This window comes from Helianthus annuus, chromosome 12 (assembly GCF_002127325.2).
Source record: "Helianthus annuus cultivar XRQ/B chromosome 12, HanXRQr2.0-SUNRISE, whole genome shotgun sequence".
NCBI lineage: Eukaryota > Viridiplantae > Streptophyta > Magnoliopsida > Asterales > Asteraceae > Helianthus > Helianthus annuus.
Window position 1 is genome coordinate 1,868,720 of NC_035444.2, and position 6,104 is coordinate 1,874,823.

At 34.2% G+C, this 6,104-nt stretch overlaps 1 non-coding gene across 1 annotated transcript; it reads left to right on the forward strand.

The window, feature by feature from the left end:
• Positions 1–3,618: 3,618 nt before the first annotated feature.
• TRNAE-UUC lies at positions 3,619–3,690 on the forward strand. Its single transcript has one exon. It is a non-coding gene; the product is annotated as a tRNA-Glu (tRNA).
• Positions 3,691–6,104: the final 2,414 nt, after the last annotated feature.

Here is a 6,104-nt window from a genome sequence, read left to right on the forward strand (position 1 = left end):
ACAACTTGAATTGCGTTTGAATCTTAGACAATTGTCCTACGTTGGTATTGAATTTGCAAACTGTCGAGTGAATGATTAAATTTGACTTTGTGAAATGAATGCACGTATTTATGCCTTGTCTTTTGGTAGGATTTGCTAGTCCAAAGTAACGAAGTGTATCATGGTCCGTTGTTTACGACGTTGATAGCGATTGACACCTAAGCTTTGTGATTGCGACCCGTTAATGAACTATTTCAAGTAAAGCTAATTAAAATACATAGTAACCCTAAGTCTTGCAATTGTTGAAACCGGGTGTGAACCTTGTTTTCTTATTATTGTTCAAACAATCATTTTCAATTCTTGCATTTAGTAATCTTGAGTAGTTAATTTAATTAATCATTTTAGTAATTCTAATTCACATCTTCCAATCAAACAAAAATATACAAAAACAATATAGCAAGCTTCATAAAAGTGACAACGATTCATAATTCAATCAAATCCGTACACAAACCACATACTCTTCGTGGTTCGACCCCTTGCTACCACTAGCTATTTGTTAAGGGTAATTAGGGTATATAAATATTATCTTTGACCGGAGCGCGACAATCCGATCAGCAGGCTAACCCTAATTAGGGCCGGCTACCCTAAAGCCTACGAACCCAACATATGAACCGCACATTTCATGGTTGTGTCAGGTCGCACAGTAGACCGCACACCTGGAACGCAGTCGCACACTTGAATGTTGATGTTTTGGACTATTAAACTGTTACACGTTTGTAAACTTGCATGCTTATTCGAATGAGAACCGAACTGCTTGATATGTGCTATTGTGAAATATGAGCTTGTGATGTGAATATACCTATGTTCCGGATACTTGTTGTAGGTTGTGTGATGATACGTGTTTTACTTGTTCGCTACTTGGATAGTGTGTGAGAATAGTATGTGATTTATGTGTACACGAAACTGACTATCATTGGTAGCCGTATTAGGATTTGGTTGACCAACTTGGAACGGGTAATGTAACGTAATATACCGAGCAAATCTAAGGTGAGTTCACTGTACTTTTCTAAGCATGCGTCCCGGTGGTTTGGGACATCTGGTAAACGTTTCGGGAAGGAATGCTGGGTAAACTGTTAAACTGAGATGTTGGTTATTGAACTCAAAATCTATCTTATAAGACCCCTTACATCTACCGTGTTGCTGAGAATGCAACGAGGTATTTAGTTGATAGCGCTATTAGGTTTGGCACCCTTACACCGGGCCGGAATGGACGGGCGTGAACTATTTACCTTGACCACTTGACCAATGCTTTGATAGAGGCATTGGGGTTTGGGCAAACACATCTAGTAGCCACATACGGTAACCAAGTTAATAACAACATCAAATCAAGTCATCGAAACTATGAAACGCTCTGAACTGGTAACTGGTATCTAAACACGATAACAAAACTTTGAACTCACCAGCGTTGTCTGACACACTTGTCTGCATGGTCATGGGTTATATCGTTTGGAACTTGCTGTCTGGGAGGCTGGACACACTTGAACTCACCAGCAGGTCTATAGGCTTATATCGTTTGGAACTTGCTCTCTGGGAGGCTGGAGTGGTCATGGGTCGAGACACATGGAAACGCAATACAAGCTTAATGGTTTATATACACATGTTTTACGAAACACTTAACAAATGAATTATGCTTCCGTTGTATACAATGAATGTCATGTAACATTTGTAACACTTTATACTAATGAATGAAAGTTTTATTTAAATACATTTATGAGTTCAATGTGATTAGTGGCTTGGATCCTGGTACGTCACACGTTTCGCGGGGGTTTCCGCATGTGGTATTTTGGGGGTGTGACAGATACTCTACTAGTTCTACTAGTTCTTCAGTGATCCAAATTTACCGTTCAAAAAAATATATAAAAATCATTTTCGTTACAAAATCGGAGGATTATATGATTGATAGAATTAAAACTAGTTAAATTGTTAAAAGTTGATTGAGTAATATGTTTTAAAACTCTTAGATTATTATATATGGTTATACACAGAGAAATTCGTGAGAATCATTTTGTTCTTGGTGCACTATCTTACATATGCACGATTTGGTTATTTTCTATTTTTATTGTGATGGTTGTATTCATTACCTCTCATGAATAATCTCATGTACTTCGTATGTAAAGTTTTTAACTTATGATAGATGGTTGTATTCATTAGCCCTCATGAATAATCCACCATGTACATCGTATGTAGAGTTTTTTACATATCATATGACGAGATCGCGAATGGTAGCTCATATCACACATTGTCACCATAAAGATCCATCATAGCCCACGATAACCACTTGTGGGCTTTCGCATTATCTTGTTTCCCAAATACCCATCTTGTAATTGCAGACGTATATGTATCCTTGAACCTTACCCTTCTTTTCGTTATTACGCTCGACTTATCATTGGACAACACGTGCGTGTTTAATCTAATAAGCATGCCTTTCTAACTATATGTGCCTTTGTCAACATTATATTTTCACACATTCTCCTCTTGGAGTAAGTTGACAACATGATATAATGTACTCAGTGCTAGCAACATAAGCCAACATTGTCGAAACATAGTGCTTGATTGCACTAAAATCTATCGTAGAAAAGACCCAAAATAACAACTTTACTATTGATGTATATCTTGTCAAAATATGTTTGTACAAACATGTAGCAAGTGCTTAGTTTAAAAAAAACTATGTAAAAATTATTATTATTTAAGAAAAAACAATGTAAAATCTACAAATTTCTGATATATTCGTCCATCATAGTCATGATGAAAGAAGGGATTCAATCATTCATAACTAATTGGTTAACATGCCAAACAACATTATTTTTGTTTTGTGTTAATAAATGTGAGATTAACATGTGGATGGTGTGATTGGGAATCTCTTGATACCTTGTAATAATTATAATTCATTTCATTTCAAATGATTAGACCATGCAAGATATCCATATTTTTTTGTTCAATCATTTTGCAACATGTCCACATGCATTTTCATTTCTTTTTGGTACAGTAACGTTTGTGCCTATCACCAAACCTATTATAATACATGGTTTAGACTATACGGAGTGAGACGACTATAAAAAGGGTGTGAAACGTCATATGACAGGCACGTCAGCAACTCTCAAAAAAGTAGCGTCGTGCAAAAAAGAGCAGGATGGGATGGGTGTGAAAAGGTAGCGATGTAACACAAACTTTTTATTATTATTTTATATTTAAAAATTATAACAAAACTATTAAATTAAAAAAAAACATTAATACTAATAATATAAAAGTTAGATAATATTAACTTAAAAATTAAACATTAAACATTAAACATTAAACATCAAACTTAAACATAAATAAACGTCATACGCGGGTCGGTATACCCGGCATGGAGAGGCTTCAATGCCACAAACTCACGCCCAATTCGTATGATCGATGAAGCATTTATGATATGACACGAGTTCGGTCCTCGACAATGTTAAAGAGAATTTATGATATATATAGGAAAAAAAACTCATTCTGTTGTTGGATCAAGTGGCCCGTTTGGTGAGCTTTTTAAATCCCATGGATTGTGTCATAAAGTTAATTAAAAACGGATTGTGTCAAAAAGTACATCAAAATTCCATTGTCGTCCAGCGGTTAGGATATCTGGCTTTCACCCAGGAGACCCGGGTTCGATTCCCGGCAATGGAACTTTTTTTTAAATTAACTTAGTCTTCTGGTTCTTGATCCTGCATCATATTTTTTGGTTCATGGCTTCAACAGGTGTTGCTAAAAGCCCAAAACATCACCATGCATTGCAAATTTAATCATTTCTTTTTTCTACGCTTGTTGGGATCCGGAGCCTTCAAAGTCTATAGTTCTATTAGGGTGATACGTCCAAATGATTATGTGATTGTTGGTCCCGTTTTTTTTTTTTTTTTTTTTTTTTCAGTCTTTTGCTCACTACACAATGTTTGATAAATTATTGTAATCCGTTAAGCTTCTACGGGGACATGAACCTAGCAAACAATGACTTGTAATAAAGCGCCTTCCGAAAAAGAAGAGGCATATTCAACATTGGAGTTTATGGGCAATGGCGAAGCTTGAGATTTCCGACTGGGGGGTCGAAAACGTATATTCCTAAAACAATCTATACGAAAACTACATACCGGACACTACTGATCGAAAAGTTCGGGGGTCAGGCACCCCGCCCCAAAAAATGTACGAAGATTGCATTTTTGTTATATAATTGATCTTGATCTTGATGTTTCTAAATTAACCCACTTTGACTGACTCTTTTTTATCTTTACTGAGTGGAATTCTGGATCCGCAACTGGTTCTAGTCATGGCATGTGCGATTTTACAACACCTAAAACACCACAATAGTTGGCTTTGATATCACCAAACTTATATTCACCTTTTCGGCCTACACCTTCTTTTACTTCATCTTCGTGTTCTGTAAATAATATTTTAAACCTTAACCAAAAAAACATATTTTTTTTTCAATATTGCAAGTAAACATGTCCACGGTTTCCTTTCATGCAAAATCATAGTTTAGACAAAGTTGTAGGGTTTTTGTGTTTGTTTTTTAATTAAGACAAAGTTTGTTTGTATGTTTATTCACATATATTCATGTCTTTCATAAGTGTATTTTGTGTATTTTTTTTAAGCTTTAGGATATGTTATGTGTGTTTCTTTGTCCCTCTTCATGTATCATTAGATTTGTACGTGTTTTGTTTGAACCGGTAAAATATATAGACAACGATGATGAAGGAAGGTGAGATACGAGGGTGGAGTTTTAAGATACCAATGAAATTAGGACAAGTGGCTTGGTTGTTGTATAAAATTGAGATTCTTTGGGTAATGACCTGGGTCGTTCAAACGACCAGGTCGTTCCCTTAATTTATTTTTCATTTTTTCTATTTTAAGGAAACCAATGTAATTATGCCATACGGCAACCAACCTCTCCAAATGTCACTAATGTGACTAGTCTTAGGAATTATAGGCTGCACAAATTAACTCCCATGTCTCTATTCCATATATACTTCTCACTCTGTTATTAAAAAATACATTTTCTATTCTCTCACAACATGCCTCTATGAAGATATGATACCATTTATAATAAACTTGAGATAGAAAGCAACTCAAGAAAAGTATCTATCAAGTCTTTATTCAATTGAAAGCAAAGTGTTAAGTCTTTATTCAATTGAAAGCAAAGTGTTAACAGCTAACTTATATAAGCTAATCAACAAAACTAAAAACAGTTAACTGGATAAATGGCTAAAAGATTGCTCCTAAATAATAGTTAGGATTTAATAATCGAGAAAACTTTGACAAATTAAACTATTCTAACAAGACCTTTATGGATTACATAAAGTTAATATTCTTAATTGTGTTATTTAAGATCTTGCTGTTCTCATTATTTATCTAGAAAAAGAATATTTAATTTTAATTATTCTTTATTAATTTTTATGTTGTTTTCCTGAGTTTTGGTTTTATTTTGCACATTAATACTTTAAAATTACAAATTTACAACAAAAAATTCGAATATATATAAACTAGTTATGTTTAAACTATGAATTGTAACACTTGTTTCTTTTTTATTTATTATAACCTTAACATAAAATCCAACCAATTTAAGTTATTATAGCGATTTTTAAATTGTGAACCCATCGGCAATTCATTTAGCTAAATTTGTTATTAGTTTCGGCCTAAACTAACTTAAATAAATTTAATTCTATACAATCTTAAAAGACAAAATCGGTGGAAACGGGAAACCCCACCGGCTTTGCCTCGCCCTCCCCCATACTTTCACGATATTACAATTTTAGCCCTTTGACTTTGGTACCTTCAAAGTTTCAAAAGTGGCAAATTTAATCCCTAAACTACTACTCCATTTTACAAATAACTTGTTTTTGACAATCCAACTTTATGGTAGTTTCCTTTTTAGCCCCAACTTTGTTATAGTTTCATTCTTACCTCAAAACTTTATCAAATTTTATCTTTACCCTTTCTTAGCCCTTAAGTTTAGGAAATACAATTTTTAACCACTTAACTTTTTATGAACGTTGTAAATGTCACTTTGACCCCATCGAGAGTTTTTGGATTGACGATTTAAATTCGAG